Here is a 27,527-nt window from a genome sequence, read left to right on the forward strand (position 1 = left end):
GGAGCAAATTTTTCATTTTAAATTTCTGATTGTTTTTTTTTCATATATGCAATGCTGCAGCCCAGCAGCTGCTCCAGTGGCGCAATCGGTCAGCGCTCGGTACTTATAAAGCAGTAACTGATGAACTATGCCGAGGTTGTGAGTTCAAGCCTCACCTGGAGCAGACTTTTCTTGTCTTCCTTTGTTATTTTGAACAAATGCGTTAGCCAAAGTTTCTCGAGTTCCATCATGATCTACTTGCACGATTGAGAAGGAAGTTTCCGAGAGATATTTACTTTTTATGGTTTCTTGTTTAATTTGCTGTATATTACAAAAGTCTCACCAGTTTTACCATGATCTAGTACCATATTGTAAAGGGAAATGCAAAAGATAAATTGTTTTTTTAAGGCTTCTGGGAGCCAAATATTATTTCCTTCATTGGCATCAATAATGTGGAGTGACTACATGATGAAAAGGACATGACAAAGGAAGCCTTGGCTCTCAGCAGAAAAGAAAGAAGCACGTGGTTATGGTTGTTTTCAAGTTGGAGTACAAACTTACAAGACCATTTTTGAAAATGCAATTAAAACGGATAATTGCCTGCTACAGAAAATAGAACCCACGGCATGAACTACCTTGAGAAGCCCCAGTGGCCTAATGGATAAGGCACTGGCCTCCTAAGCCAGGGATTGTGGGTTCAAGTCCCATCTGGGGTGTTTGCTTATCTCTGAAACAGCGCATGGTCTGTCTAATCTTTCTACCAGTTTGAATTTGATCTTGCAAAATTCTCCAAAAAAGAAAGATTGCTACTTTTAATTGAAAGAAGTGTGACCATGCTAAATAATAAAATACGATATTACAAATACAGCATATAAAATATAGCAACAGAGCGTGTGTTCATCCCAGCCAATGCACATGTGCACTTCCTGAAGCAACAGGATGTTTCAGTTTAAAAATGCCCATTGGCCAGTGTGATAAATGTCTCAATTGATTCTTCATAAAGATTGTGATCTGGTAAAAAATGTATTTTCAAACTGTGGAAAAAGCAACAACACAAATCCTGTTTTATCAAATAGTTACATTTCGGAGCAAATTTTTCATTTTAAATTTCTGATTGTTTTTTTTTCATATATGCAATGCTGCAGCCCAGCAGCTGCTCCAGTGGCGCAATCGGTCAGCGCGCGGTACTTATAAAGCAGTAACTGATGAGCTATGCCGAGGTTGTGAGTTCAAGCCTCACCTGGAGCAGACTTTTCTTGTCTTCCTTTGTTATTTTGAACAAATGCGTTAGCCAAAGTTTCTCGAGTTCCATCATGATCTACTTGCACGATTGAGAAGGAAGTTTCCGAGAGATATTTACTTTTTATGGTTTCTTGTTTAATTTGCTGTATATTACAAAAGTCTCACCAGTTTTACCATGATCTAGTACCATATTGTAAAGGGAAATGCAAAAGATAAATTGTTTTTTTAAGGCTTCTGGGAGCCAAATATTATTTCCTTCATTGGCATCAATAATGTGGAGTGACTACATGATGAAAAGGACATGACAAAGGAAGCCTTGGCTCTCAGCAGAAAAGAAAGAAGCACGTGGTTATGGTTGTTTTCAAGTTGGAGTACAAACTTACAAGACCATTTTTGAAAATGCAATTAAAACGGATAATTGCCTGCTACAGAAAATAGAACCCACGGCATGAACTACCTTGAGAAGCCCCAGTGGCCTAATGGATAAGGCACTGGCCTCCTAAGCCAGGGATTGTGGGTTCAAGTCCCATCTGGGGTGTTTGCTTATCTCTGAAACAGCGCATGGTCTGTCTAATCTTTCTACCAGTTTGAATTTGATCTTGCAAAATTCTCCAAAAAAGAAAGATTGCTACTTTTAATTGAAAGAAGTGTGACCATGCTAAATAATAAAATACGATATTACAAATACAGCATATAAAATATAGCAACAGAGCGTGTGTTCATCCCAGCCAATGCACATGTGCACTTCCTGAAGCAACAGGATGTTTCAGTTTAAAAATGCCCATTGGCCAGTGTGATAAATGTCTCAATTGATTCTTCATAAAGATTGTGATCTGGTAAAAAATGTATTTTCAAACTGTGGAAAAAGCAACAACACAAATCCTGTTTTATCAAATAGTTACATTTCGGAGCAAATTTTTCATTTTAAATTTCTGATTGTTTTTTTTTCATATATGCAATGCTGCAGCCCAGCAGCTGCTCCAGTGGCGCAATCGGTCAGCGCGCGGTACTTATAAAGCAGTAACTGATGAGCTATGCCGAGGTTGTGAGTTCAAGCCTCACCTGGAGCAGACTTTTCTTGTCTTCCTTTGTTATTTTGAACAAATGCGTTAGCCAAAGTTTCTCGAGTTCCATCATGATCTACTTGCACGATTGAGAAGGAAGTTTCCGAGAGATATTTACTTTTTATGGTTTCTTGTTTAATTTGCTGTATATTACAAAAGTCTCACCAGTTTTACCATGATCTAGTACCATATTGTAAAGGGAAATGTAAAAGATAAATTGTTTTTTTAAGGCTTCTGGGAGCCAAATATTATTTCCTTCATTGGCATCAATAATGTGGAGTGACTACATGATGAAAAGGACATGACAAAGGAAGCCTTGGCTCTCAGCAGAAAAGAAAGAAGCACGTGGTTATGGTTGTTTTCAAGTTGGAGTACAAACTTACAAGACCATTTTTGAAAATGCAATTAAAACGGATAATTGCCTGCTACAGAAAATAGAACCCACGGCATGAACTACCTTGAGAAGCCCCAGTGGCCTAATGGATAAGGCACTGGCCTCCTAAGCCAGGGATTGTGGGTTCAAGTCCCATCTGGGGTGTTTGCTTATCTCTGAAACAGCGCATGGTCTGTCTAATCTTTCTACCAGTTTGAATTTGATCTTGCAAAATTCTCCAAAAAAGAAAGATTGCTACTTTTAATTGAAAGAAGTGTGACCATGCTAAATAATAAAATACGATATTACAAATACAGCATATAAAATATAGCAACAGAGCGTGTGTTCATCCCAGCCAATGCACATGTGCACTTCCTGAAGCAACAGGATGTTTCAGTTTAAAAATGCCCATTGGCCAGTGTGATAAATGTCTCAATTGATTCTTCATAAAGATTGTGATCTGGTAAAAAATGTATTTTCAAACTGTGGAAAAAGCAACAACACAAATCCTGTTTTATCAAATAGTTACATTTCGGAGCAAATTTTTCATTTTAAATTTCTGATTGTTTTTTTTTCATATATGCAATGCTGCAGCCCAGCAGCTGCTCCAGTGGCGCAATCGGTCAGCGCTCGGTACTTATAAAGCAGTAACTGATGAACTATGCCGAGGTTGTGAGTTCAAGCCTCACCTGGAGCAGACTTTTCTTGTCTTCCTTTGTTATTTTGAACAAATGCGTTAGCCAAAGTTTCTCGAGTTCCATCATGATCTACTTGCACGATTGAGAAGGAAGTTTCCGAGAGATATTTACTTTTTATGGTTTCTTGTTTAATTTGCTGTATATTACAAAAGTCTCACCAGTTTTACCATGATCTAGTACCATATTGTAAAGGGAAATGCAAAAGATAAATTGTTTTTTTAAGGCTTCTGGGAGCCAAATATTATTTCCTTCATTGGCATCAATAATGTGGAGTGACTACATGATGAAAAGGACATGACAAAGGAAGCCTTGGCTCTCAGCAGAAAAGAAAGAAGCACGTGGTTATGGTTGTTTTCAAGTTGGAGTACAAACTTACAAGACCATTTTTGAAAATGCAATTAAAACGGATAATTGCCTGCTACAGAAAATAGAACCCACGGCATGAACTACCTTGAGAAGCCCCAGTGGCCTAATGGATAAGGCACTGGCCTCCTAAGCCAGGGATTGTGGGTTCAAGTCCCATCTGGGGTGTTTGCTTATCTCTGAAACAGCGCATGGTCTGTCTAATCTTTCTACCAGTTTGAATTTGATCTTGCAAAATTCTCCAAAAAAGAAAGATTGCTACTTTTAATTGAAAGAAGTGTGACCATGCTAAATAATAAAATACGATATTACAAATACAGCATATAAAATATAGCAACAGAGCGTGTGTTCATCCCAGCCAATGCACATGTGCACTTCCTGAAGCAACAGGATGTTTCAGTTTAAAAATGCCCATTGGCCAGTGTGATAAATGTCTCAATTGATTCTTCATAAAGATTGTGATCTGGTAAAAAATGTATTTTCAAACTGTGGAAAAAGCAACAACACAAATCCTGTTTTATCAAATAGTTACATTTCGGAGCAAATTTTTCATTTTAAATTTCTGATTGTTTTTTTTTCATATATGCAATGCTGCAGCCCAGCAGCTGCTCCAGTGGCGCAATCGGTCAGCGCGCGGTACTTATAAAGCAGTAACTGATGAGCTATGCCGAGGTTGTGAGTTCAAGCCTCACCTGGAGCAGACTTTTCTTGTCTTCCTTTGTTATTTTGAACAAATGCGTTAGCCAAAGTTTCTCGAGTTCCATCATGATCTACTTGCACGATTGAGAAGGAAGTTTCCGAGAGATATTTACTTTTTATGGTTTCTTGTTTAATTTGCTGTATATTACAAAAGTCTCACCAGTTTTACCATGATCTAGTACCATATTGTAAAGGGAAATGCAAAAGATAAATTGTTTTTTTAAGGCTTCTGGGAGCCAAATATTATTTCCTTCATTGGCATCAATAATGTGGAGTGACTACATGATGAAAAGGACATGACAAAGGAAGCCTTGGCTCTCAGCAGAAAAGAAAGAAGCACGTGGTTATGGTTGTTTTCAAGTTGGAGTACAAACTTACAAGACCATTTTTGAAAATGCAATTAAAACGGATAATTGCCTGCTACAGAAAATAGAACCCACGGCATGAACTACCTTGAGAAGCCCCAGTGGCCTAATGGATAAGGCACTGGCCTCCTAAGCCAGGGATTGTGGGTTCAAGTCCCATCTGGGGTGTTTGCTTATCTCTGAAACAGCGCATGGTCTGTCTAATCTTTCTACCAGTTTGAATTTGATCTTGCAAAATTCTCCAAAAAAGAAAGATTGCTACTTTTAATTGAAAGAAGTGTGACCATGCTAAATAATAAAATACGATATTACAAATACAGCATATAAAATATAGCAACAGAGCGTGTGTTCATCCCAGCCAATGCACATGTGCACTTCCTGAAGCAACAGGATGTTTCAGTTTAAAAATGCCCATTGGCCAGTGTGATAAATGTCTCAATTGATTCTTCATAAAGATTGTGATCTGGTAAAAAATGTATTTTCAAACTGTGGAAAAAGCAACAACACAAATCCTGTTTTATCAAATAGTTACATTTCGGAGCAAATTTTTCATTTTAAATTTCTGATTGTTTTTTTTTCATATATGCAATGCTGCAGCCCAGCAGCTGCTCCAGTGGCGCAATCGGTCAGCGCGCGGTACTTATAAAGCAGTAACTGATGAGCTATGCCGAGGTTGTGAGTTCAAGCCTCACCTGGAGCAGACTTTTCTTGTCTTCCTTTGTTATTTTGAACAAATGCGTTAGCCAAAGTTTCTCGAGTTCCATCATGATCTACTTGCACGATTGAGAAGGAAGTTTCCGAGAGATATTTACTTTTTATGGTTTCTTGTTTAATTTGCTGTATATTACAAAAGTCTCACCAGTTTTACCATGATCTAGTACCATATTGTAAAGGGAAATGCAAAAGATAAATTGTTTTTTTAAGGCTTCTGGGAGCCAAATATTATTTCCTTCATTGGCATCAATAATGTGGAGTGACTACATGATGAAAAGGACATGACAAAGGAAGCCTTGGCTCTCAGCAGAAAAGAAAGAAGCACGTGGTTATGGTTGTTTTCAAGTTGGAGTACAAACTTACAAGACCATTTTTGAAAATGCAATTAAAACGGATAATTGCCTGCTACAGAAAATAGAACCCACGGCATGAACTACCTTGAGAAGCCCCAGTGGCCTAATGGATAAGGCACTGGCCTCCTAAGCCAGGGATTGTGGGTTCAAGTCCCATCTGGGGTGTTTGCTTATCTCTGAAACAGCGCATGGTCTGTCTAATCTTTCTACCAGTTTGAATTTGATCTTGCAAAATTCTCCAAAAAAGAAAGATTGCTACTTTTAATTGAAAGAAGTGTGACCATGCTAAATAATAAAATACGATATTACAAATACAGCATATAAAATATAGCAACAGAGCGTGTGTTCATCCCAGCCAATGCACATGTGCACTTCCTGAAGCAACAGGATGTTTCAGTTTAAAAATGCCCATTGGCCAGTGTGATAAATGTCTCAATTGATTCTTCATAAAGATTGTGATCTGGTAAAAAATGTATTTTCAAACTGTGGAAAAAGCAACAACACAAATCCTGTTTTATCAAATAGTTACATTTCGGAGCAAATTTTTCATTTTAAATTTCTGATTGTTTTTTTTTCATATATGCAATGCTGCAGCCCAGCAGCTGCTCCAGTGGCGCAATCGGTCAGCGCGCGGTACTTATAAAGCAGTAACTGATGAGCTATGCCGAGGTTGTGAGTTCAAGCCTCACCTGGAGCAGACTTTTCTTGTCTTCCTTTGTTATTTTGAACAAATGCGTTAGCCAAAGTTTCTCGAGTTCCATCATGATCTACTTGCACGATTGAGAAGGAAGTTTCCGAGAGATATTTACTTTTTATGGTTTCTTGTTTAATTTGCTGTATATTACAAAAGTCTCACCAGTTTTACCATGATCTAGTACCATATTGTAAAGGGAAATGCAAAAGATAAATTGTTTTTTTAAGGCTTCTGGGAGCCAAATATTATTTCCTTCATTGGCATCAATAATGTGGAGTGACTACATGATGAAAAGGACATGACAAAGGAAGCCTTGGCTCTCAGCAGAAAAGAAAGAAGCACGTGGTTATGGTTGTTTTCAAGTTGGAGTACAAACTTACAAGACCATTTTTGAAAATGCAATTAAAACGGATAATTGCCTGCTACAGAAAATAGAACCCACGGCATGAACTACCTTGAGAAGCCCCAGTGGCCTAATGGATAAGGCACTGGCCTCCTAAGCCAGGGATTGTGGGTTCAAGTCCCATCTGGGGTGTTTGCTTATCTCTGAAACAGCGCATGGTCTGTCTAATCTTTCTACCAGTTTGAATTTGATCTTGCAAAATTCTCCAAAAAAGAAAGATTGCTACTTTTAATTGAAAGAAGTGTGACCATGCTAAATAATAAAATACGATATTACAAATACAGCATATAAAATATAGCAACAGAGCGTGTGTTCATCCCAGCCAATGCACATGTGCACTTCCTGAAGCAACAGGATGTTTCAGTTTAAAAATGCCCATTGGCCAGTGTGATAAATGTCTCAATTGATTCTTCATAAAGATTGTGATCTGGTAAAAAATGTATTTTCAAACTGTGGAAAAAGCAACAACACAAATCCTGTTTTATCAAATAGTTACATTTCGGAGCAAATTTTTCATTTTAAATTTCTGATTGTTTTTTTTTCATATATGCAATGCTGCAGCCCAGCAGCTGCTCCAGTGGCGCAATCGGTCAGCGCGCGGTACTTATAAAGCAGTAACTGATGAGCTATGCCGAGGTTGTGAGTTCAAGCCTCACCTGGAGCAGACTTTTCTTGTCTTCCTTTGTTATTTTGAACAAATGCGTTAGCCAAAGTTTCTCGAGTTCCATCATGATCTACTTGCACGATTGAGAAGGAAGTTTCCGAGAGATATTTACTTTTTATGGTTTCTTGTTTAATTTGCTGTATATTACAAAAGTCTCACCAGTTTTACCATGATCTAGTACCATATTGTAAAGGGAAATGTAAAAGATAAATTGTTTTTTTAAGGCTTCTGGGAGCCAAATATTATTTCCTTCATTGGCATCAATAATGTGGAGTGACTACATGATGAAAAGGACATGACAAAGGAAGCCTTGGCTCTCAGCAGAAAAGAAAGAAGCACGTGGTTATGGTTGTTTTCAAGTTGGAGTACAAACTTACAAGACCATTTTTGAAAATGCAATTAAAACGGATAATTGCCTGCTACAGAAAATAGAACCCACGGCATGAACTACCTTGAGAAGCCCCAGTGGCCTAATGGATAAGGCACTGGCCTCCTAAGCCAGGGATTGTGGGTTCAAGTCCCATCTGGGGTGTTTGCTTATCTCTGAAACAGCGCATGGTCTGTCTAATCTTTCTACCAGTTTGAATTTGATCTTGCAAAATTCTCCAAAAAAGAAAGATTGCTACTTTTAATTGAAAGAAGTGTGACCATGCTAAATAATAAAATACGATATTACAAATACAGCATATAAAATATAGCAACAGAGCGTGTGTTCATCCCAGCCAATGCACATGTGCACTTCCTGAAGCAACAGGATGTTTCAGTTTAAAAATGCCCATTGGCCAGTGTGATAAATGTCTCAATTGATTCTTCATAAAGATTGTGATCTGGTAAAAAATGTATTTTCAAACTGTGGAAAAAGCAACAACACAAATCCTGTTTTATCAAATAGTTACATTTCGGAGCAAATTTTTCATTTTAAATTTCTGATTGTTTTTTTTTCATATATGCAATGCTGCAGCCCAGCAGCTGCTCCAGTGGCACAATCGGTCAGCGCTCGGTACTTATAAAGCAGTAACTGATGAGCTATGCCGAGGTTGTGAGTTCAAGCCTCACCTGGAGCAGACTTTTCTTGTCTTCCTTTGTTATTTTGAACAAATGCGTTAGCCAAAGTTTCTCGAGTTCCATCATGATCTACTTGCACGATTGAGAAGGAAGTTTCCGAGAGATATTTACTTTTTATGGTTTCTTGTTTAATTTGCTGTATATTACAAAAGTCTCACCAGTTTTACCATGATCTAGTACCATATTGTAAAGGGAAATGCAAAAGATAAATTGTTTTTTTAAGGCTTCTGGGAGCCAAATATTATTTCCTTCATTGGCATCAATAATGTGGAGTGACTACATGATGAAAAGGACATGACAAAGGAAGCCTTGGCTCTCAGCAGAAAAGAAAGAAGCACGTGGTTATGGTTGTTTTCAAGTTGGAGTACAAACTTACAAGACCATTTTTGAAAATGCAATTAAAACGGATAATTGCCTGCTACAGAAAATAGAACCCACGGCATGAACTACCTTGAGAAGCCCCAGTGGCCTAATGGATAAGGCACTGGCCTCCTAAGCCAGGGATTGTGGGTTCAAGTCCCATCTGGGGTGTTTGCTTATCTCTGAAACAGCGCATGGTCTGTCTAATCTTTCTACCAGTTTGAATTTGATCTTGCAAAATTCTCCAAAAAAGAAAGATTGCTACTTTTAATTGAAAGAAGTGTGACCATGCTAAATAATAAAATACGATATTACAAATACAGCATATAAAATATAGCAACAGAGCGTGTGTTCATCCCAGCCAATGCACATGTGCACTTCCTGAAGCAACAGGATGTTTCAGTTTAAAAATGCCCATTGGCCAGTGTGATAAATGTCTCAATTGATTCTTCATAAAGATTGTGATCTGGTAAAAAATGTATTTTCAAACTGTGGAAAAAGCAACAACACAAATCCTGTTTTATCAAATAGTTACATTTCGGAGCAAATTTTTCATTTTAAATTTCTGATTGTTTTTTTTTCATATATGCAATGCTGCAGCCCAGCAGCTGCTCCAGTGGCGCAATCGGTCAGCGCGCGGTACTTATAAAGCAGTAACTGATGAGCTATGCCGAGGTTGTGAGTTCAAGCCTCACCTGGAGCAGACTTTTCTTGTCTTCCTTTGTTATTTTGAACAAATGCGTTAGCCAAAGTTTCTCGAGTTCCATCATGATCTACTTGCACGATTGAGAAGGAAGTTTCCGAGAGATATTTACTTTTTATGGTTTCTTGTTTAATTTGCTGTATATTACAAAAGTCTCACCAGTTTTACCATGATCTAGTACCATATTGTAAAGGGAAATGCAAAAGATAAATTGTTTTTTTAAGGCTTCTGGGAGCCAAATATTATTTCCTTCATTGGCATCAATAATGTGGAGTGACTACATGATGAAAAGGACATGACAAAGGAAGCCTTGGCTCTCAGCAGAAAAGAAAGAAGCACGTGGTTATGGTTGTTTTCAAGTTGGAGTACAAACTTACAAGACCATTTTTGAAAATGCAATTAAAACGGATAATTGCCTGCTACAGAAAATAGAACCCACGGCATGAACTACCTTGAGAAGCCCCAGTGGCCTAATGGATAAGGCACTGGCCTCCTAAGCCAGGGATTGTGGGTTCAAGTCCCATCTGGGGTGTTTGCTTATCTCTGAAACAGCGCATGGTCTGTCTAATCTTTCTACCAGTTTGAATTTGATCTTGCAAAATTCTCCAAAAAAGAAAGATTGCTACTTTTAATTGAAAGAAGTGTGACCATGCTAAATAATAAAATACGATATTACAAATACAGCATATAAAATATAGCAACAGAGCGTGTGTTCATCCCAGCCAATGCACATGTGCACTTCCTGAAGCAACAGGATGTTTCAGTTTAAAAATGCCCATTGGCCAGTGTGATAAATGTCTCAATTGATTCTTCATAAAGATTGTGATCTGGTAAAAAATGTATTTTCAAACTGTGGAAAAAGCAACAACACAAATCCTGTTTTATCAAATAGTTACATTTCGGAGCAAATTTTTCATTTTAAATTTCTGATTGTTTTTTTTTCATATATGCAATGCTGCAGCCCAGCAGCTGCTCCAGTGGCGCAATCGGTCAGCGCGCGGTACTTATAAAGCAGTAACTGATGAGCTATGCCGAGGTTGTGAGTTCAAGCCTCACCTGGAGCAGACTTTTCTTGTCTTCCTTTGTTATTTTGAACAAATGCGTTAGCCAAAGTTTCTCGAGTTCCATCATGATCTACTTGCACGATTGAGAAGGAAGTTTCCGAGAGATATTTACTTTTTATGGTTTCTTGTTTAATTTGCTGTATATTACAAAAGTCTCACCAGTTTTACCATGATCTAGTACCATATTGTAAAGGGAAATGTAAAAGATAAATTGTTTTTTTAAGGCTTCTGGGAGCCAAATATTATTTCCTTCATTGGCATCAATAATGTGGAGTGACTACATGATGAAAAGGACATGACAAAGGAAGCCTTGGCTCTCAGCAGAAAAGAAAGAAGCACGTGGTTATGGTTGTTTTCAAGTTGGAGTACAAACTTACAAGACCATTTTTGAAAATGCAATTAAAACGGATAATTGCCTGCTACAGAAAATAGAACCCACGGCATGAACTACCTTGAGAAGCCCCAGTGGCCTAATGGATAAGGCACTGGCCTCCTAAGCCAGGGATTGTGGGTTCAAGTCCCATCTGGGGTGTTTGCTTATCTCTGAAACAGCGCATGGTCTGTCTAATCTTTCTACCAGTTTGAATTTGATCTTGCAAAATTCTCCAAAAAAGAAAGATTGCTACTTTTAATTGAAAGAAGTGTGACCATGCTAAATAATAAAATACGATATTACAAATACAGCATATAAAATATAGCAACAGAGCGTGTGTTCATCCCAGCCAATGCACATGTGCACTTCCTGAAGCAACAGGATGTTTCAGTTTAAAAATGCCCATTGGCCAGTGTGATAAATGTCTCAATTGATTCTTCATAAAGATTGTGATCTGGTAAAAAATGTATTTTCAAACTGTGGAAAAAGCAACAACACAAATCCTGTTTTATCAAATAGTTACATTTCGGAGCAAATTTTTCATTTTAAATTTCTGATTGTTTTTTTTTTCATATATGCAATGCTGCAGCCCAGCAGCTGCTCCAGTGGCGCAATCGGTCAGCGCTCGGTACTTATAAAGCAGTAACTGATGAGCTATGCCGAGGTTGTGAGTTCAAGCCTCACCTGGAGCAGACTTTTCTTGTCTTCCTTTGTTATTTTGAACAAATGCGTTAGCCAAAGTTTCTCGAGTTCCATCATGATCTACTTGCACGATTGAGAAGGAAGTTTCCGAGAGATATTTACTTTTTATGGTTTCTTGTTTAATTTGCTGTATATTACAAAAGTCTCACCAGTTTTACCATGATCTAGTACCATATTGTAAAGGGAAATGCAAAAGATAAATTGTTTTTTTAAGGCTTCTGGGAGCCAAATATTATTTCCTTCATTGGCATCAATAATGTGGAGTGACTACATGATGAAAAGGACATGACAAAGGAAGCCTTGGCTCTCAGCAGAAAAGAAAGAAGCACGTGGTTATGGTTGTTTTCAAGTTGGAGTACAAACTTACAAGACCATTTTTGAAAATGCAATTAAAACGGATAATTGCCTGCTACAGAAAATAGAACCCACGGCATGAACTACCTTGAGAAGCCCCAGTGGCCTAATGGATAAGGCACTGGCCTCCTAAGCCAGGGATTGTGGGTTCAAGTCCCATCTGGGGTGTTTGCTTATCTCTGAAACAGCGCATGGTCTGTCTAATCTTTCTACCAGTTTGAATTTGATCTTGCAAAATTCTCCAAAAAAGAAAGATTGCTACTTTTAATTGAAAGAAGTGTGACCATGCTAAATAATAAAATACGATATTACAAATACAGCATATAAAATATAGCAACAGAGCGTGTGTTCATCCCAGCCAATGCACATGTGCACTTCCTGAAGCAACAGGATGTTTCAGTTTAAAAATGCCCATTGGCCAGTGTGATAAATGTCTCAATTGATTCTTCATAAAGATTGTGATCTGGTAAAAAATGTATTTTCAAACTGTGGAAAAAGCAACAACACAAATCCTGTTTTATCAAATAGTTACATTTCGGAGCAAATTTTTCATTTTAAATTTCTGATTGTTTTTTTTTCATATATGCAATGCTGCAGCCCAGCAGCTGCTCCAGTGGCGCAATCGGTCAGCGCGCGGTACTTATAAAGCAGTAACTGATGAGCTATGCCGAGGTTGTGAGTTCAAGCCTCACCTGGAGCAGACTTTTCTTGTCTTCCTTTGTTATTTTGAACAAATGCGTTAGCCAAAGTTTCTCGAGTTCCATCATGATCTACTTGCACGATTGAGAAGGAAGTTTCCGAGAGATATTTACTTTTTATGGTTTCTTGTTTAATTTGCTGTATATTACAAAAGTCTCACCAGTTTTACCATGATCTAGTACCATATTGTAAAGGGAAATGCAAAAGATAAATTGTTTTTTTAAGGCTTCTGGGAGCCAAATATTATTTCCTTCATTGGCATCAATAATGTGGAGTGACTACATGATGAAAAGGACATGACAAAGGAAGCCTTGGCTCTCAGCAGAAAAGAAAGAAGCACGTGGTTATGGTTGTTTTCAAGTTGGAGTACAAACTTACAAGACCATTTTTGAAAATGCAATTAAAACGGATAATTGCCTGCTACAGAAAATAGAACCCACGGCATGAACTACCTTGAGAAGCCCCAGTGGCCTAATGGATAAGGCACTGGCCTCCTAAGCCAGGGATTGTGGGTTCAAGTCCCATCTGGGGTGTTTGCTTTTCTCTGAAACAGCGCATGGTCTGTCTAATCTTTCTACCAGTTTGAATTTGATCTTGCAAAATTCTCCAAAAAAGAAAGATTGCTACTTTTAATTGAAAGAAGTGTGACCATGCTAAATAATAAAATACGATATTACAAATACAGCATATAAAATATAGCAACAGAGCGTGTGTTCATCCCAGCCAATTCACATGTGCACTTCCTGAAGCAACAGGATGTTTCAGTTTAAAAATGCCCATTGGCCAGTGTGATAAATGTCTCAATTGATTCTTCATAAAGATTGTGATCTGGTAAAAAATGTATTTTCAAACTGTGGAAAAAGCAACAACACAAATCCTGTTTTATCAAATAGTTACATTTCGGAGCAAATTTTTCATTTTAAATTTCTGATTGTTTTTTTTTCATATATGCAATGCTGCAGCCCAGCAGCTGCTCCAGTGGCGCAATCGGTCAGCGCGCGGTACTTATAAAGCAGTAACTGATGAGCTATGCCGAGGTTGTGAGTTCAAGCCTCACCTGGAGCAGACTTTTCTTGTCTTCCTTTGTTATTTTGAACAAATGCGTTAGCCAAAGTTTCTCGAGTTCCATCATGATCTACTTGCACGATTGAGAAGGAAGTTTCCGAGAGATATTTACTTTTTATGGTTTCTTGTTTAATTTGCTGTATATTACAAAAGTCTCACCAGTTTTACCATGATCTAGTACCATATTGTAAAGGGAAATGTAAAAGATAAATTGTTTTTTTAAGGCTTCTGGGAGCCAAATATTATTTCCTTCATTGGCATCAATAATGTGGAGTGACTACATGATGAAAAGGACATGACAAAGGAAGCCTTGGCTCTCAGCAGAAAAGAAAGAAGCACGTGGTTATGGTTGTTTTCAAGTTGGAGTACAAACTTACAAGACCATTTTTGAAAATGCAATTAAAACGGATAATTGCCTGCTACAGAAAATAGAACCCACGGCATGAACTACCTTGAGAAGCCCCAGTGGCCTAATGGATAAGGCACTGGCCTCCTAAGCCAGGGATTGTGGGTTCAAGTCCCATCTGGGGTGTTTGCTTATCTCTGAAACAGCGCATGGTCTGTCTAATCTTTCTACCAGTTTGAATTTGATCTTGCAAAATTCTCCAAAAAAGAAAGATTGCTACTTTTAATTGAAAGAAGTGTGACCATGCTAAATAATAAAATACGATATTACAAATACAGCATATAAAATATAGCAACAGAGCGTGTGTTCATCCCAGCCAATGCACATGTGCACTTCCTGAAGCAACAGGATGTTTCAGTTTAAAAATGCCCATTGGCCAGTGTGATAAATGTCTCAATTGATTCTTCATAAAGATTGTGATCTGGTAAAAAATGTATTTTCAAACTGTGGAAAAAGCAACAACACAAATCCTGTTTTATCAAATAGTTACATTTCGGAGCAAATTTTTCATTTTAAATTTCTGATTGTTTTTTTTTCATATATGCAATGCTGCAGCCCAGCAGCTGCTCCAGTGGCGCAATCGGTCAGCGCGCGGTACTTATAAAGCAGTAACTGATGAGCTATGCCGAGGTTGTGAGTTCAAGCCTCACCTGGAGCAGACTTTTCTTGTCTTCCTTTGTTATTTTGAACAAATGCGTTAGCCAAAGTTTCTCGAGTTCCATCATGATCTACTTGCACGATTGAGAAGGAAGTTTCCGAGAGATATTTACTTTTTATGGTTTCTTGTTTAATTTGCTGTATATTACAAAAGTCTCACCAGTTTTACCATGATCTAGTACCATATTGTAAAGGGAAATGCAAAAGATAAATTGTTTTTTTAAGGCTTCTGGGAGCCAAATATTATTTCCTTCATTGGCATCAATAATGTGGAGTGACTACATGATGAAAAGGACATGACAAAGGAAGCCTTGGCTCTCAGCAGAAAAGAAAGAAGCACGTGGTTATGGTTGTTTTCAAGTTGGAGTACAAACTTACAAGACCATTTTTGAAAATGCAATTAAAACGGATAATTGCCTGCTACAGAAAATAGAACCCACGGCATGAACTACCTTGAGAAGCCCCAGTGGCCTAATGGATAAGGCACTGGCCTCCTAAGCCAGGGATTGTGGGTTCAAGTCCCATCTGGGGTGTTTGCTTATCTCTGAAACAGCGCATGGTCTGTCTAATCTTTCTACCAGTTTGAATTTGATCTTGCAAAATTCTCCAAAAAAGAAAGATTGCTACTTTTAATTGAAAGAAGTGTGACCATGCTAAATAATAAAATACGATATTACAAATACAGCATATAAAATATAGCAACAGAGCGTGTGTTCATCCCAGCCAATGCACATGTGCACTTCCTGAAGCAACAGGATGTTTCAGTTTAAAAATGCCCATTGGCCAGTGTGATAAATGTCTCAATTGATTCTTCATAAAGATTGTGATCTGGTAAAAAATGTATTTTCAAACTGTGGAAAAAGCAACAACACAAATCCTGTTTTATCAAATAGTTACATTTCGGAGCAAATTTTTCATTTTAAATTTCTGATTGTTTTTTTTTCATATATGCAATGCTGCAGCCCAGCAGCTGCTCCAGTGGCACAATCGGTCAGCGCTCGGTACCTATAAAGCAGTAACTGATGAGCTATGCCGAGGTTGTGAGTTCAAGCCTCACCTGGAGCAGACTTTTCTTGTCTTCCTTTGTTATTTTGAACAAATGCGTTAGCCAAAGTTTCTCGAGTTCCATCATGATCTACTTGCACGATTGAGAAGGAAGTTTCCGAGAGATATTTACTTTTTATGGTTTCTTGTTTAATTTGCTGTATATTACAAAAGTCTCACCAGTTTTACCATGATCTAGTACCATATTGTAAAGGGAAATGCAAAAGATAAATTGTTTTTTTAAGGCTTCTGGGAGCCAAATATTATTTCCTTCATTGGCATCAATAATGTGGAGTGACTACATGATGAAAAGGACATGACAAAGGAAGCCTTGGCTCTCAGCAGAAAAGAAAGAAGCACGTGGTTATGGTTGTTTTCAAGTTGGAGTACAAACTTACAAGACCATTTTTGAAAATGCAATTAAAACGGATAATTGCCTGCTACAGAAAATAGAACCCACGGCATGAACTACCTTGAGAAGCCCCAGTGGCCTAATGGATAAGGCACTGGCCTCCTAAGCCAGGGATTGTGGGTTCAAGTCCCATCTGGGGTGTTTGCTTATCTCTGAAACAGCGCATGGTCTGTCTAATCTTTCTACCAGTTTGAATTTGATCTTGCAAAATTCTCCAAAAAAGAAAGATTGCTACTTTTAATTGAAAGAAGTGTGACCATGCTAAATAATAAAATACGATATTACAAATACAGCATATAAAATATAGCAACAGAGCGTGTGTTCATCCCAGCCAATGCACATGTGCACTTCCTGAAGCAACAGGATGTTTCAGTTTAAAAATGCCCATTGGCCAGTGTGATAAATGTCTCAATTGATTCTTCATAAAGATTGTGATCTGGTAAAAAATGTATTTTCAAACTGTGGAAAAAGCAACAACACAAATCCTGTTTTATCAAATAGTTACATTTCGGAGCAAATTTTTCATTTTAAATTTCTGATTGTTTTTTTTTCATATATGCAATGCTGCAGCCCAGCAGCTGCTCCAGTGGCGCAATCGGTCAGCGCGCGGTACTTATAAAGCAGTAACTGATGAGCTATGCCGAGGTTGTGAGTTCAAGCCTCACCTGGAGCAGACTTTTCTTGTCTTCCTTTGTTATTTTGAACAAATGCGTTAGCCAAAGTTTCTCGAGTTCCATCATGATCTACTTGCACGATTGAGAAGGAAGTTTCCGAGAGATATTTACTTTTTATGGTTTCTTGTTTAATTTGCTGTATATTACAAAAGTCTCACCAGTTTTACCATGATCTAGTACCATATTGTAAAGGGAAATGTAAAAGATAAATTGTTTTTTTAAGGCTTCTGGGAGCCAAATATTATTTCCTTCATTGGCATCAATAATGTGGAGTGACTACATGATGAAAAGGACATGACAAAGGAAGCCCTGGCTCTCAGCAGAAAAGAAAGAAGCACGTGGTTATGGTTGTTTTCAAGTTGGAGTACAAACTTACAAGACCATTTTTGAAAATGCAATTAAAACGGATAATTGCCTGCTACAGAAAATAGAACCCACGGCATGAACTACCTTGAGAAGCCCCAGTGGCCTAATGGATAAGGCACTGGCCTCCTAAGCCAGGGATTGTGGGTTCAAGTCCCATCTGGGGTGTTTGCTTATCTCTGAAACAGCGCATGGTCTGTCTAATCTTTCTACCAGTTTGAATTTGATCTTGCAAAATTCTCCAAAAAAGAAAGATTGCTACTTTTAATTGAAAGAAGTGTGACCATGCTAAATAATAAAATACGATATTACAAATACAGCATATAAAATATAGCAACAGAGCGTGTGTTCATCCCAGCCAATACACATGTGCACTTCCTGAAGCAACAGGATGTTTCAGTTTAAAAATGCCCATTGGCCAGTGTGATAAATGTCTCAATTGATTCTTCATAAAGATTGTGATCTGGTAAAAAATGTATTTTCAAACTGTGGAAAAAGCAACAACACAAATCCTGTTTTATCAAATAGTTACATTTCGGAGCAAATTTTTCATTTTAAATTTCTGATTGTTTTTTTTTCATATATGCAATGCTGCAGCCCAGCAGCTGCTCCAGTGGCGCAATCGGTCAGCGCGCGGTACTTATAAAGCAGTAACTGATGAGCTATGCCGAGGTTGTGAGTTCAAGCCTCACCTGGAGCAGACTTTTCTTGTCTTCCTTTGTTATTTTGAACAAATGCGTTAGCCAAAGTTTCTCGAGTTCCATCATGATCTACTTGCACGATTGAGAAGGAAGTTTCCGAGAGATATTTACTTTTTATGGTTTCTTGTTTAATTTGCTGTATATTACAAAAGTCTCACCAGTTTTACCATGATCTAGTACCATATTGTAAAGGGAAATGTAAAAGATAAATTGTTTTTTTAAGGCTTCTGGGAGCCAAATATTATTTCCTTCATTGGCATCAATAATGTGGAGTGACTACATGATGAAAAGGACATGACAAAGGAAGCCTTGGCTCTCAGCAGAAAAGAAAGAAGCACGTGGTTATGGTTGTTTTCAAGTTGGAGTACAAACTTACAAGACCATTTTTGAAAATGCAATTAAAACGGATAATTGCCTGCTACAGAAAATAGAACCCACGGCATGAACTACCTTGAGAAGCCCCAGTGGCCTAATGGATAAGGCACTGGCCTCCTAAGCCAGGGATTGTGGGTTCAAGTCCCATCTGGGGTGTTTGCTTATCTCTGAAACAGCGCATGGTCTGTCTAATCTTTCTACCAGTTTGAATTTGATCTTGCAAAATTCTCCAAAAAAGAAAGATTGCTACTTTTAATTGAAAGAAGTGTGACCATGCTAAATAATAAAATACGATATTACAAATACAGCATATAAAATATAGCAACAGAGCGTGTGTTCATCCCAGCCAATGCACATGTGCACTTCCTGAAGCAACAGGATGTTTCAGTTTAAAAATGCCCATTGGCCAGTGTGATAAATGTCTCAATTGATTCTTCATAAAGATTGTGATCTGGTAAAAAATGTATTTTCAAACTGTGGAAAAAGCAACAACACAAATCCTGTTTTATCAAATAGTTACATTTCGGAGCAAATTTTTCATTTTAAATTTCTGATTGTTTTTTTTTCATATATGCAATGCTGCAGCCCAGCAGCTGCTCCAGTGGCGCAATCGGTCAGCGCGCGGTACTTATAAAGCAGTAACTGATGAGCTATGCCGAGGTTGTGAGTTCAAGCCTCACCTGGAGCAGACTTTTCTTGTCTTCCTTTGTTATTTTGAACAAATGCGTTAGCCAAAGTTTCTCGAGTTCCATCATGATCTACTTGCACGATTGAGAAGGAAGTTTCCGAGAGATATTTACTTTTTATGGTTTCTTGTTTAATTTGCTGTATATTACAAAAGTCTCACCAGTTTTACCATGATCTAGTACCATATTGTAAAGGGAAATGCAAAAGATAAATTGTTTTTTTAAGGCTTCTGGGAGCCAAATATTATTTCCTTCATTGGCATCAATAATGTGGAGTGACTACATGATGAAAAGGACATGACAAAGGAAGCCTTGGCTCTCAGCAGAAAAGAAAGAAGCACGTGGTTATGGTTGTTTTCAAGTTGGAGTACAAACTTACAAGACCATTTTTGAAAATGCAATTAAAACGGATAATTGCCTGCTACAGAAAATAGAACCCACGGCATGAACTACCTTGAGAAGCCCCAGTGGCCTAATGGATAGGGCACTGGCCTCCTAAGCCAGGGATTGTGGGTTCAAGTCCCATCTGGGGTGTTTGCTTATCTCTGAAACAGCGCATGGTCTGTCTAATCTTTCTACCAGTTTGAATTTGATCTTGCAAAATTCTCCAAAAAAGAAAGATTGCTACTTTTAATTGAAAGAAGTGTGACCATGCTAAATAATAAAATACGATATTACAAATACAGCATATAAAATATAGCAACAGAGCGTGTGTTCATCCCAGCCAATGCACATGTGCACTTCCTGAAGCAACAGGATGTTTCAGTTTAAAAATGCCCATTGGCCAGTGTGATAAATGTCTCAATTGATTCTTCATAAAGATTGTGATCTGGTAAAAAATGTATTTTCAAACTGTGGAAAAAGCAACAACACAAATCCTGTTTTATCAAATAGTTACATTTCGGAGCAAATTTTTCATTTTAAATTTCTGATTGTTTTTTTTTCATATATGCAATGCTGCAGCCCAGCAGCTGCTCCAGTGGCGCAATCGGTCAGCGCGCGGTACTTATAAAGCAGTAACTGATGAGCTATGCCGAGGTTGTGAGTTCAAGCCTCACCTGGAGCAGACTTTTCTTGTCTTCCTTTGTTATTTTGAACAAATGCGTTAGCCAAAGTTTCTGGAGTTCCATCATGATCTACTTGCACGATTGAGAAGGAAGTTTCCGAGAGATATTTACTTTTTATGGTTTCTTGTTTAATTTGCTGTATATTACAAAAGTCTCACCAGTTTTACCATGATCTAGTACCATATTGTAAAGGGAAATGCAAAAGATAAATTGTTTTTTTAAGGCTTCTGGGAGCCAAATATTATTTCCTTCATTGGCATCAATAATGTGGAGTGACTACATGATGAAAAGGACATGACAAAGGAAGCCTTGGCTCTCAGCAGAAAAGAAAGAAGCACGTGGTTATGGTTGTTTTCAAGTTGGAGTACAAACTTACAAGACCATTTTTGAAAATGCAATTAAAACGGATAATTGCCTGCTACAGAAAATAGAACCCACGGCATGAACTACCTTGAGAAGCCCCAGTGGCCTAATGGATAAGGCACTGGCCTCCTAAGCCAGGGATTGTGGGTTCAAGTCCCATCTGGGGTGTTTGCTTATCTCTGAAACAGCACATGGTCTGTCTAATCTTTCTACCAGTTTGAATTTGATCTTGCAAAATTCTCCAAAAAAGAAAGATTGCTACTTTTAATTGAAAGAAGTGTGACCATGCTAAATAATAAAATACGATATTACAAATACAGCATATAAAATATAGCAACAGAGCGTGTGTTCATCCCAGCCAATGCACATGTGCACTTCCTGAAGCAACAGGATGTTTCAGTTTAAAAATGCCCATTGGCCAGTGTGATAAATGTCTCAATTGATTCTTCATAAAGATTGTGATCTGGTAAAAAATGTATTTTCAAACTGTGGAAAAAGCAACAACACAAATCCTGTTTTATCAAATAGTTACATTTCGGAGCAAATTTTTCATTTTAAATTTCTGATTGTTTTTTTTTCATATATGCAATGCTGCAGCCCAGCAGCTGCTCCAGTGGCGCAATCGGTCAGCGCGCGGTACTTATAAAGCAGTAACTGATGAGCTATGCCGAGGTTGTGAGTTCAAGCCTCACCTGGAGCAGACTTTTCTTGTCTTCCTTTGTTATTTTGAACAAATGCGTTAGCCAAAGTTTCTCGAGTTCCATCATGATCTACTTGCACGATTGAGAAGGAAGTTTCCGAGAGATATTTACTTTTTATGGTTTCTTGTTTAATTTGCTGTATATTACAAAAGTCTCACCAGTTTTACCATGATCTAGTACCATATTGTAAAGGGAAATGTAAAAGATAAATTGTTTTTTTAAGGCTTCTGGGAGCCAAATATTATTTCCTTCATTGGCATCAATAATGTGGAGTGACTACATGATGAAAAGGACATGACAAAGGAAGCCTTGGCTCTCAGCAGAAAAGAAAGAAGCACGTGGTTATGGTTGTTTTCAAGTTGGAGTACAAACTTACAAGACCATTTTTGAAAATGCAATTAAAACGGATAATTGCCTGCTACAGAAAATAGAACCCACGGCATGAACTACCTTGAGAAGCCCCAGTGGCCTAATGGATAAGGCACTGGCCTCCTAAGCCAGGGATTGTGGGTTCAAGTCCCATCTGGGGTGTTTGCTTATCTCTGAAACAGCGCATGGTCTGTCTAATCTTTCTACCAGTTTGAATTTGATCTTGCAAAATTCTCCAAAAAAGAAAGATTGCTACTTTTAATTGAAAGAAGTGTGACCATGCTAAATAATAAAATACGATATTACAAATACAGCATATAAAATATAGCAACAGAGCGTGTGTTCATCCCAGCCAATGCACATGTGCACTTCCTGAAGCAACAGGATGTTTCAGTTTAAAAATGCCCATTGGCCAGTGTGATAAATGTCTCAATTGATTCTTCATAAAGATTGTGATCTGGTAAAAAATGTATTTTCAAACTGTGGAAAAAGCAACAACACAAATCCTGTTTTATCAAATAGTTACATTTCGGAGCAAATTTTTCATTTTAAATTTCTGATTGTTTTTTTTTCATATATGCAATGCTGCAGCCCAGCAGCTGCTCCAGTGGCGCAATCGGTCAGCGCTCGGTACCTATAAAGCAGTAACTGATGAGCTATGCCGAGGTTGTGAGTTCAAGCCTCACCTGGAGCAGACTTTTCTTGTCTTCCTTTGTTATTTTGAACAAATGCGTTAGCCAAAGTTTCTCGAGTTCCATCATGATCTACTTGCACGATTGAGAAGGAAGTTTCCGAGAGATATTTACTTTTTATGGTTTCTTGTTTAATTTGCTGTATATTACAAAAGTCTCACCAGTTTTACCATGATCTAGTACCATATTGTAAAGGGAAATGCAAAAGATAAATTGTTTTTTTAAGGCTTCTGGGAGCCAAATATTATTTCCTTCATTGGCATCAATAATGTGGAGTGACTACATGATGAAAAGGACATGACAAAGGAAGCCTTGGCTCTCAGCAGAAAAGAAAGAAGCACGTGGTTATGGTTGTTTTCAAGTTGGAGTACAAACTTACAAGACCATTTTTGAAAATGCAATTAAAACGGATAATTGCCTGCTACAGAAAATAGAACCCACGGCATGAACTACCTTGAGAAGCCCCAGTGGCCTAATGGATAAGGCACTGGCTTCCTAAGCCAGGGATTGTGGGTTCAAGTCCCATCTGGGGTGTTTGCTTATCTCTGAAACAGCGCATGGTCTGTCTAATCTTTCTACCAGTTTGAATTTGATCTTGCAAAATTCTCCAAAAAAGAAAGATTGCTACTTTTAATTGAAAGAAGTGTGACCATGCTAAATAATAAAATACGATATTACAAATACAGCATATAAAATATAGCAACAGAGCGTGTGTTCATCCCAGCCAATGCACATGTGCACTTCCTGAAGCAACAGGATGTTTCAGTTTAAAAATGCCCATTGGCCAGTGTGATAAATGTCTCAATTGATTCTTCATAAAGATTGTGATCTGGTAAAAAATGTATTTTCAAACTGTGGAAAAAGCAACAACACAAATCCTGTTTTATCAAATAGTTACATTTCGGAGCAAATTTTTCATTTTAAATTTCTGATTGTTTTTTTTTCATATATGCAATGCTGCAGCCCAGCAGCTGCTCCAGTGGCGCAATCGGTCAGCGCGCGGTACTTATAAAGCAGTAACTGATGAGCTATGCCGAGGTTGTGAGTTCAAGCCTCACCTGGAGCAGACTTTTCTTGTCTTCCTTTGTTATTTTGAACAAATGCGTTAGCCAAAGTTTCTCGAGTTCCATCATGATCTACTTGCACGATTGAGAAGGAAGTTTCCGAGAGATATTTACTTTTTATGGTTTCTTGTTTAATTTGCTGTATATTACAAAAGTCTCACCAGTTTTACCATGATCTAGTACCATATTGTAAAGGGAAATGCAAAAGATAAATTGTTTTTTTAAGGCTTCTGGGAGCCAAATATTATTTCCTTCATTGGCATCAATAATGTGGAGTGACTACATGATGAAAAGGACATGACAAAGGAAGCCTTGGCTCTCAGCAGAAAAGAAAGAAGCACGTGGTTATGGTTGTTTTCAAGTTGGAGTACAAACTTACAAGACCATTTTTGAAAATGCAATTAAAACGGATAATTGCCTGCTACAGAAAATAGAACCCACGGCATGAACTACCTTGAGAAGCCCCAGTGGCCTAATGGATAAGGCACTGGCCTCCTAAGCCAGGGATTGTGGGTTCAAGTCCCATCTGGGGTGTTTGCTTATCTCTGAAACAGCGCATGGTCTGTCTAATCTTTCTACCAGTTTGAATTTGATCTTGCAAAATTCTCCAAAAAAGAAAGATTGCTACTTTTAATTGAAAGAAGTGTGACCATGCTAAATAATAAAATACGATATTACAAATACAGCATATAAAATATAGCAACAGAGCGTGTGTTCATCCCAGCCAATGCACATGTGCACTTCCTGAAGCAACAGGATGTTTCAGTTTAAAAATGCCCATTGGCCAGTGTGATAAATGTCTCAATTGATTCTTCATAAAGATTGTGATCTGGTAAAAAATGTATTTTCAAACTGTGGAAAAAGCAACAACACAAATCCTGTTTTATCAAATAGTTACATTTCGGAGCAAATTTTTCATTTTAAATTTCTGATTGTTTTTTTTTCATATATGCAATGCTGCAGCCCAGCAGCTGCTCCAGTGGCGCAATCGGTCAGCGCGCGGTACTTATAAAGCAGTAACTGATGAGCTATGCCGAGGTTGTGAGTTCAAGCCTCACCTGGAGCAGACTTTTCTTGTCTTCCTTTGTTATTTTGAACAAATGCGTTAGCCAAAGTTTCTCGAGTTCCATCATGATCTACTTGCACGATTGAGAAGGAAGTTTCCGAGAGATATTTACTTTTTATGGTTTCTTGTTTAATTTGCTGTATATTACAAAAGTCTCACCAGTTTTACCATGATCTAGTACCATATTGTAAAGGGAAATGTAAAAGATAAATTGTTTTTTTAAGGCTTCTGGGAGCCAAATATTATTTCCTTCATTGGCATCAATAATGTGGAGTGACTACATGATGAAAAGGACATGACAAAGGAAGCCTTGGCTCTCAGCAGAAAAGAAAGAAGCACGTGGTTATGGTTGTTTTCAAGTTGGAGTACAAACTTACAAGACCATTTTTGAAAATGCAATTAAAACGGATAATTGCCTGCTACAGAAAATAGAACCCACGGCATGAACTACCTTGAGAAGCCCCAGTGGCCTAATGGATAAGGCACTGGCCTCCTAAGCCAGGGATTGTGGGTTCAAGTCCCATCTGGGGTGTTTGCTTATCTCTGAAACAGCGCATGGTCTGTCTAATCTTTCTACCAGTTTGAATTTGATCTTGCAAAATTCTCCAAAAAAGAAAGATTGCTACTTTTAATTGAAAGAAGTGTGACCATGCTAAATAATAAAATACGATATTACAAATACAGCATATAAAATATAGCAACAGAGCGTGTGTTCATCCCAGCCAATGCACATGTGCACTTCCTGAAGCAACAGGATGTTTCAGTTTAAAAATGCCCATTGGCCAGTGTGATAAATGTCTCAATTGATTCTTCATAAAGATTGTGATCTGGTAAAAAATGTATTTTCAAACTGTGGAAAAAGCAACAACACAAATCCTGTTTTATCAAATAGTTACATTTCGGAGCAAATTTTTCATTTTAAATTTCTGATTGTTTTTTTTTCATATATGCAATGCTGCAGCCCAGCAGCTGCTCCAGTGGCGCAATCGGTCAGCGCTCGGTACTTATAAAGCAGTAACTGATGAACTATGCCGAGGTTGTGAGTTCAAGCCTCACCTGGAGCAGACTTTTCTTGTCTTCCTTTGTTATTTTGAACAAATGCCTTAGCCAAAGTTTCTCGAGTTCCATCATGATCTACTTGCACGATTGAGAAGGAAGTTTCCGAGAGATATTTACTTTTTATGGTTTCTTGTTTAATTTGCTGTATATTACAAAAGTCTCACCAGTTTTACCATGATCTAGTACCATATTGTAAAGGGAAATGCAAAAGATAAATTGTTTTTTTAAGGCTTCTGGGAGCCAAATATTATTTCCTTCATTGGCATCAATAATGTGGAGTGACTACATGATGAAAAGGACATGACAAAGGAAGCCTTGGCTCTCAGCAGAAAAGAAAGAAGCACGTGGTTATGGTTGTTTTCAAGTTGGAGTACAAACTTACAAGACCATTTTTGAAAATGCAATTAAAACGGATAATTGCCTGCTACAGAAAATAGAACCCACGGCATGAACTACCTTGAGAAGCCCCAGTGGCCTAATGGATAAGGCACTGGCCTCCTAAGCCAGGGATTGTGGGTTCAAGTCCCATCTGGGGTGTTTGCTTATCTCTGAAACAGCGCATGGTCTGTCTAATCTTTCTACCAGTTTGAATTTGATCTTGCAAAATTCTCCAAAAAAGAAAGATTGCTACTTTTAATTGAAAGAAGTGTGACCATGCTAAATAATAAAATACGATATTACAAATACAGCATATAAAATATAGCAACAGAGCGTGTGTTCATCCCAGCCAATGCACATGTGCACTTCCTGAAGCAACAGGATGTTTCAGTTTAAAAATGCCCATTGGCCAGTGTGATAAATGTCTCAATTGATTCTTCATAAAGATTGTGATCTGGTAAAAAATGTATTTTCAAACTGTGGAAAAAGCAACAACACAAATCCTGTTTTATCAAATAGTTACATTTCGGAGCAAATTTTTCATTTTAAATTTCTGATTGTTTTTTTTTCATATATGCAATGCTGCAGCCCAGCAGCTGCTCCAGTGGCGCAATCGGTCAGCGCGCGGTACTTATAAAGCAGTAACTGATGAGCTATGCCGAGGTTGTGAGTTCAAGCCTCACCTGGAGCAGACTTTTCTTGTCTTCCTTTGTTATTTTGAACAAATGCGTTAGCCAAAGTTTCTCGAGTTCCATCATGATCTACTTGCACGATTGAGAAGGAAGTTTCCGAGAGATATTTACTTTTTATGGTTTCTTGTTTAATTTGCTGTATATTACAAAAGTCTCACCAGTTTTACCATGATCTAGTACCATATTGTAAAGGGAAATGCAAAAGATAAATTGTTTTTTTAAGGCTTCTGGGAGCCAAATATTATTTCCTTCATTGGCATCAATAATGTGGAGTGACTACATGATGAAAAGGACATGACAAAGGAAGCCTTGGCTCTCAGCAGAAAAGAAAGAAGCACGTGGTTATGGTTGTTTTCAAGTTGGAGTACAAACTTACAAGACCATTTTTGAAAATGCAATTAAAACGGATAATTGCCTGCTACAGAAAATAGAACCCACGGCATGAACTACCTTGAGAAGCCCCAGTGGCCTAATGGATAAGGCACTGGCCTCCTAAGCCAGGGATTGTGGGTTCAAGTCCCATCTGGGGTGTTTGCTTATCTCTGAAACAGCGCATGGTCTGTCTAATCTTTCTACCAGTTTGAATTTGATCTTGCAAAATTCTCCAAAAAAGAAAGATTGCTACTTTTAATTGAAAGAAGTGTGACCATGCTAAATAATAAAATACGATATTACAAATACAGCATATAAAATATAGCAACAGAGCGTGTGTTCATCCCAGCCAATGCACATGTGCACTTCCTGAAGCAACAGGATGTTTCA

General features: G+C 37.9%; 52 non-coding genes across 52 annotated transcripts; all 52 read left to right on the forward strand.

Annotated features, from left to right (window-relative positions):
* Positions 1 to 70: 70 nt before the first annotated feature.
* Positions 71 to 163, forward strand: TRNAI-UAU (transfer RNA isoleucine (anticodon UAU)). The gene is given in 2 exon segments: positions 71 to 108; positions 128 to 163. It is a non-coding gene; the product is annotated as a tRNA-Ile (tRNA).
* A 459-nt stretch (positions 164 to 622) lies between these two features.
* TRNAR-CCU (transfer RNA arginine (anticodon CCU)) lies at positions 623 to 695 on the forward strand. The gene has a single exon. It is a non-coding gene; the product is annotated as a tRNA-Arg (tRNA).
* Positions 696 to 1,134: 439 nt separating this feature from the next.
* TRNAI-UAU (transfer RNA isoleucine (anticodon UAU)) lies at positions 1,135 to 1,227 on the forward strand. Its single transcript is given in 2 exon segments — positions 1,135 to 1,172; positions 1,192 to 1,227. It is a non-coding gene; the product is annotated as a tRNA-Ile (tRNA).
* A 459-nt stretch (positions 1,228 to 1,686) lies between these two features.
* TRNAR-CCU (transfer RNA arginine (anticodon CCU)) lies at positions 1,687 to 1,759 on the forward strand. The gene has a single exon. It is a non-coding gene; the product is annotated as a tRNA-Arg (tRNA).
* A 439-nt stretch (positions 1,760 to 2,198) lies between these two features.
* TRNAI-UAU (transfer RNA isoleucine (anticodon UAU)) lies at positions 2,199 to 2,291 on the forward strand. The gene is given in 2 exon segments: positions 2,199 to 2,236; positions 2,256 to 2,291. It is a non-coding gene; the product is annotated as a tRNA-Ile (tRNA).
* Positions 2,292 to 2,750: 459 nt separating this feature from the next.
* Positions 2,751 to 2,823, forward strand: TRNAR-CCU (transfer RNA arginine (anticodon CCU)). Its single transcript has one exon. It is a non-coding gene; the product is annotated as a tRNA-Arg (tRNA).
* A 439-nt stretch (positions 2,824 to 3,262) lies between these two features.
* Positions 3,263 to 3,355, forward strand: TRNAI-UAU (transfer RNA isoleucine (anticodon UAU)). Its single transcript is given in 2 exon segments — positions 3,263 to 3,300; positions 3,320 to 3,355. It is a non-coding gene; the product is annotated as a tRNA-Ile (tRNA).
* A 459-nt stretch (positions 3,356 to 3,814) lies between these two features.
* TRNAR-CCU (transfer RNA arginine (anticodon CCU)) lies at positions 3,815 to 3,887 on the forward strand. The gene has a single exon. It is a non-coding gene; the product is annotated as a tRNA-Arg (tRNA).
* Positions 3,888 to 4,326: 439 nt separating this feature from the next.
* Positions 4,327 to 4,419, forward strand: TRNAI-UAU (transfer RNA isoleucine (anticodon UAU)). Its single transcript is given in 2 exon segments — positions 4,327 to 4,364; positions 4,384 to 4,419. It is a non-coding gene; the product is annotated as a tRNA-Ile (tRNA).
* Positions 4,420 to 4,878: 459 nt separating this feature from the next.
* TRNAR-CCU (transfer RNA arginine (anticodon CCU)) lies at positions 4,879 to 4,951 on the forward strand. Its single transcript has one exon. It is a non-coding gene; the product is annotated as a tRNA-Arg (tRNA).
* A 439-nt stretch (positions 4,952 to 5,390) lies between these two features.
* Positions 5,391 to 5,483, forward strand: TRNAI-UAU (transfer RNA isoleucine (anticodon UAU)). The gene is given in 2 exon segments: positions 5,391 to 5,428; positions 5,448 to 5,483. It is a non-coding gene; the product is annotated as a tRNA-Ile (tRNA).
* Positions 5,484 to 5,942: 459 nt separating this feature from the next.
* Positions 5,943 to 6,015, forward strand: TRNAR-CCU (transfer RNA arginine (anticodon CCU)). The gene has a single exon. It is a non-coding gene; the product is annotated as a tRNA-Arg (tRNA).
* A 439-nt stretch (positions 6,016 to 6,454) lies between these two features.
* On the forward strand, positions 6,455 to 6,547 carry TRNAI-UAU (transfer RNA isoleucine (anticodon UAU)). Its single transcript is given in 2 exon segments — positions 6,455 to 6,492; positions 6,512 to 6,547. It is a non-coding gene; the product is annotated as a tRNA-Ile (tRNA).
* A 459-nt stretch (positions 6,548 to 7,006) lies between these two features.
* TRNAR-CCU (transfer RNA arginine (anticodon CCU)) lies at positions 7,007 to 7,079 on the forward strand. The gene has a single exon. It is a non-coding gene; the product is annotated as a tRNA-Arg (tRNA).
* Positions 7,080 to 7,518: 439 nt separating this feature from the next.
* On the forward strand, positions 7,519 to 7,611 carry TRNAI-UAU (transfer RNA isoleucine (anticodon UAU)). The gene is given in 2 exon segments: positions 7,519 to 7,556; positions 7,576 to 7,611. It is a non-coding gene; the product is annotated as a tRNA-Ile (tRNA).
* Positions 7,612 to 8,070: 459 nt separating this feature from the next.
* TRNAR-CCU (transfer RNA arginine (anticodon CCU)) lies at positions 8,071 to 8,143 on the forward strand. Its single transcript has one exon. It is a non-coding gene; the product is annotated as a tRNA-Arg (tRNA).
* A 439-nt stretch (positions 8,144 to 8,582) lies between these two features.
* TRNAI-UAU (transfer RNA isoleucine (anticodon UAU)) lies at positions 8,583 to 8,675 on the forward strand. Its single transcript is given in 2 exon segments — positions 8,583 to 8,620; positions 8,640 to 8,675. It is a non-coding gene; the product is annotated as a tRNA-Ile (tRNA).
* Positions 8,676 to 9,134: 459 nt separating this feature from the next.
* TRNAR-CCU (transfer RNA arginine (anticodon CCU)) lies at positions 9,135 to 9,207 on the forward strand. Its single transcript has one exon. It is a non-coding gene; the product is annotated as a tRNA-Arg (tRNA).
* Positions 9,208 to 9,646: 439 nt separating this feature from the next.
* Positions 9,647 to 9,739, forward strand: TRNAI-UAU (transfer RNA isoleucine (anticodon UAU)). Its single transcript is given in 2 exon segments — positions 9,647 to 9,684; positions 9,704 to 9,739. It is a non-coding gene; the product is annotated as a tRNA-Ile (tRNA).
* A 459-nt stretch (positions 9,740 to 10,198) lies between these two features.
* Positions 10,199 to 10,271, forward strand: TRNAR-CCU (transfer RNA arginine (anticodon CCU)). Its single transcript has one exon. It is a non-coding gene; the product is annotated as a tRNA-Arg (tRNA).
* Positions 10,272 to 10,710: 439 nt separating this feature from the next.
* TRNAI-UAU (transfer RNA isoleucine (anticodon UAU)) lies at positions 10,711 to 10,803 on the forward strand. The gene is given in 2 exon segments: positions 10,711 to 10,748; positions 10,768 to 10,803. It is a non-coding gene; the product is annotated as a tRNA-Ile (tRNA).
* A 459-nt stretch (positions 10,804 to 11,262) lies between these two features.
* TRNAR-CCU (transfer RNA arginine (anticodon CCU)) lies at positions 11,263 to 11,335 on the forward strand. Its single transcript has one exon. It is a non-coding gene; the product is annotated as a tRNA-Arg (tRNA).
* Positions 11,336 to 11,775: 440 nt separating this feature from the next.
* Positions 11,776 to 11,868, forward strand: TRNAI-UAU (transfer RNA isoleucine (anticodon UAU)). The gene is given in 2 exon segments: positions 11,776 to 11,813; positions 11,833 to 11,868. It is a non-coding gene; the product is annotated as a tRNA-Ile (tRNA).
* Positions 11,869 to 12,327: 459 nt separating this feature from the next.
* On the forward strand, positions 12,328 to 12,400 carry TRNAR-CCU (transfer RNA arginine (anticodon CCU)). Its single transcript has one exon. It is a non-coding gene; the product is annotated as a tRNA-Arg (tRNA).
* A 439-nt stretch (positions 12,401 to 12,839) lies between these two features.
* On the forward strand, positions 12,840 to 12,932 carry TRNAI-UAU (transfer RNA isoleucine (anticodon UAU)). Its single transcript is given in 2 exon segments — positions 12,840 to 12,877; positions 12,897 to 12,932. It is a non-coding gene; the product is annotated as a tRNA-Ile (tRNA).
* Positions 12,933 to 13,391: 459 nt separating this feature from the next.
* Positions 13,392 to 13,464, forward strand: TRNAR-CCU (transfer RNA arginine (anticodon CCU)). The gene has a single exon. It is a non-coding gene; the product is annotated as a tRNA-Arg (tRNA).
* A 439-nt stretch (positions 13,465 to 13,903) lies between these two features.
* Positions 13,904 to 13,996, forward strand: TRNAI-UAU (transfer RNA isoleucine (anticodon UAU)). Its single transcript is given in 2 exon segments — positions 13,904 to 13,941; positions 13,961 to 13,996. It is a non-coding gene; the product is annotated as a tRNA-Ile (tRNA).
* A 459-nt stretch (positions 13,997 to 14,455) lies between these two features.
* TRNAR-CCU (transfer RNA arginine (anticodon CCU)) lies at positions 14,456 to 14,528 on the forward strand. The gene has a single exon. It is a non-coding gene; the product is annotated as a tRNA-Arg (tRNA).
* A 439-nt stretch (positions 14,529 to 14,967) lies between these two features.
* On the forward strand, positions 14,968 to 15,060 carry TRNAI-UAU (transfer RNA isoleucine (anticodon UAU)). The gene is given in 2 exon segments: positions 14,968 to 15,005; positions 15,025 to 15,060. It is a non-coding gene; the product is annotated as a tRNA-Ile (tRNA).
* Positions 15,061 to 15,519: 459 nt separating this feature from the next.
* On the forward strand, positions 15,520 to 15,592 carry TRNAR-CCU (transfer RNA arginine (anticodon CCU)). The gene has a single exon. It is a non-coding gene; the product is annotated as a tRNA-Arg (tRNA).
* A 439-nt stretch (positions 15,593 to 16,031) lies between these two features.
* TRNAI-UAU (transfer RNA isoleucine (anticodon UAU)) lies at positions 16,032 to 16,124 on the forward strand. Its single transcript is given in 2 exon segments — positions 16,032 to 16,069; positions 16,089 to 16,124. It is a non-coding gene; the product is annotated as a tRNA-Ile (tRNA).
* A 459-nt stretch (positions 16,125 to 16,583) lies between these two features.
* TRNAR-CCU (transfer RNA arginine (anticodon CCU)) lies at positions 16,584 to 16,656 on the forward strand. Its single transcript has one exon. It is a non-coding gene; the product is annotated as a tRNA-Arg (tRNA).
* Positions 16,657 to 17,095: 439 nt separating this feature from the next.
* Positions 17,096 to 17,188, forward strand: TRNAI-UAU (transfer RNA isoleucine (anticodon UAU)). Its single transcript is given in 2 exon segments — positions 17,096 to 17,133; positions 17,153 to 17,188. It is a non-coding gene; the product is annotated as a tRNA-Ile (tRNA).
* A 459-nt stretch (positions 17,189 to 17,647) lies between these two features.
* TRNAR-CCU (transfer RNA arginine (anticodon CCU)) lies at positions 17,648 to 17,720 on the forward strand. The gene has a single exon. It is a non-coding gene; the product is annotated as a tRNA-Arg (tRNA).
* A 439-nt stretch (positions 17,721 to 18,159) lies between these two features.
* Positions 18,160 to 18,252, forward strand: TRNAI-UAU (transfer RNA isoleucine (anticodon UAU)). Its single transcript is given in 2 exon segments — positions 18,160 to 18,197; positions 18,217 to 18,252. It is a non-coding gene; the product is annotated as a tRNA-Ile (tRNA).
* A 459-nt stretch (positions 18,253 to 18,711) lies between these two features.
* TRNAR-CCU (transfer RNA arginine (anticodon CCU)) lies at positions 18,712 to 18,784 on the forward strand. Its single transcript has one exon. It is a non-coding gene; the product is annotated as a tRNA-Arg (tRNA).
* A 439-nt stretch (positions 18,785 to 19,223) lies between these two features.
* On the forward strand, positions 19,224 to 19,316 carry TRNAI-UAU (transfer RNA isoleucine (anticodon UAU)). The gene is given in 2 exon segments: positions 19,224 to 19,261; positions 19,281 to 19,316. It is a non-coding gene; the product is annotated as a tRNA-Ile (tRNA).
* A 459-nt stretch (positions 19,317 to 19,775) lies between these two features.
* On the forward strand, positions 19,776 to 19,848 carry TRNAR-CCU (transfer RNA arginine (anticodon CCU)). The gene has a single exon. It is a non-coding gene; the product is annotated as a tRNA-Arg (tRNA).
* A 439-nt stretch (positions 19,849 to 20,287) lies between these two features.
* TRNAI-UAU (transfer RNA isoleucine (anticodon UAU)) lies at positions 20,288 to 20,380 on the forward strand. The gene is given in 2 exon segments: positions 20,288 to 20,325; positions 20,345 to 20,380. It is a non-coding gene; the product is annotated as a tRNA-Ile (tRNA).
* A 459-nt stretch (positions 20,381 to 20,839) lies between these two features.
* Positions 20,840 to 20,912, forward strand: TRNAR-CCU (transfer RNA arginine (anticodon CCU)). The gene has a single exon. It is a non-coding gene; the product is annotated as a tRNA-Arg (tRNA).
* Positions 20,913 to 21,351: 439 nt separating this feature from the next.
* Positions 21,352 to 21,444, forward strand: TRNAI-UAU (transfer RNA isoleucine (anticodon UAU)). The gene is given in 2 exon segments: positions 21,352 to 21,389; positions 21,409 to 21,444. It is a non-coding gene; the product is annotated as a tRNA-Ile (tRNA).
* A 459-nt stretch (positions 21,445 to 21,903) lies between these two features.
* Positions 21,904 to 21,976, forward strand: TRNAR-CCU (transfer RNA arginine (anticodon CCU)). Its single transcript has one exon. It is a non-coding gene; the product is annotated as a tRNA-Arg (tRNA).
* A 439-nt stretch (positions 21,977 to 22,415) lies between these two features.
* TRNAI-UAU (transfer RNA isoleucine (anticodon UAU)) lies at positions 22,416 to 22,508 on the forward strand. The gene is given in 2 exon segments: positions 22,416 to 22,453; positions 22,473 to 22,508. It is a non-coding gene; the product is annotated as a tRNA-Ile (tRNA).
* A 459-nt stretch (positions 22,509 to 22,967) lies between these two features.
* Positions 22,968 to 23,040, forward strand: TRNAR-CCU (transfer RNA arginine (anticodon CCU)). The gene has a single exon. It is a non-coding gene; the product is annotated as a tRNA-Arg (tRNA).
* Positions 23,041 to 23,479: 439 nt separating this feature from the next.
* On the forward strand, positions 23,480 to 23,572 carry TRNAI-UAU (transfer RNA isoleucine (anticodon UAU)). Its single transcript is given in 2 exon segments — positions 23,480 to 23,517; positions 23,537 to 23,572. It is a non-coding gene; the product is annotated as a tRNA-Ile (tRNA).
* A 459-nt stretch (positions 23,573 to 24,031) lies between these two features.
* On the forward strand, positions 24,032 to 24,104 carry TRNAR-CCU (transfer RNA arginine (anticodon CCU)). Its single transcript has one exon. It is a non-coding gene; the product is annotated as a tRNA-Arg (tRNA).
* Positions 24,105 to 24,543: 439 nt separating this feature from the next.
* On the forward strand, positions 24,544 to 24,636 carry TRNAI-UAU (transfer RNA isoleucine (anticodon UAU)). Its single transcript is given in 2 exon segments — positions 24,544 to 24,581; positions 24,601 to 24,636. It is a non-coding gene; the product is annotated as a tRNA-Ile (tRNA).
* Positions 24,637 to 25,095: 459 nt separating this feature from the next.
* Positions 25,096 to 25,168, forward strand: TRNAR-CCU (transfer RNA arginine (anticodon CCU)). Its single transcript has one exon. It is a non-coding gene; the product is annotated as a tRNA-Arg (tRNA).
* Positions 25,169 to 25,607: 439 nt separating this feature from the next.
* TRNAI-UAU (transfer RNA isoleucine (anticodon UAU)) lies at positions 25,608 to 25,700 on the forward strand. Its single transcript is given in 2 exon segments — positions 25,608 to 25,645; positions 25,665 to 25,700. It is a non-coding gene; the product is annotated as a tRNA-Ile (tRNA).
* A 459-nt stretch (positions 25,701 to 26,159) lies between these two features.
* TRNAR-CCU (transfer RNA arginine (anticodon CCU)) lies at positions 26,160 to 26,232 on the forward strand. Its single transcript has one exon. It is a non-coding gene; the product is annotated as a tRNA-Arg (tRNA).
* Positions 26,233 to 26,671: 439 nt separating this feature from the next.
* On the forward strand, positions 26,672 to 26,764 carry TRNAI-UAU (transfer RNA isoleucine (anticodon UAU)). The gene is given in 2 exon segments: positions 26,672 to 26,709; positions 26,729 to 26,764. It is a non-coding gene; the product is annotated as a tRNA-Ile (tRNA).
* A 459-nt stretch (positions 26,765 to 27,223) lies between these two features.
* TRNAR-CCU (transfer RNA arginine (anticodon CCU)) lies at positions 27,224 to 27,296 on the forward strand. Its single transcript has one exon. It is a non-coding gene; the product is annotated as a tRNA-Arg (tRNA).
* The last annotated feature ends 231 nt before the right edge of the window (positions 27,297 to 27,527 follow it).

The sequence above is a fragment of the Anomaloglossus baeobatrachus genome, chromosome 4 (assembly GCF_048569485.1).
Source record: "Anomaloglossus baeobatrachus isolate aAnoBae1 chromosome 4, aAnoBae1.hap1, whole genome shotgun sequence".
Classification (NCBI taxonomy): Eukaryota; Metazoa; Chordata; class Amphibia; order Anura; family Aromobatidae; genus Anomaloglossus; species Anomaloglossus baeobatrachus.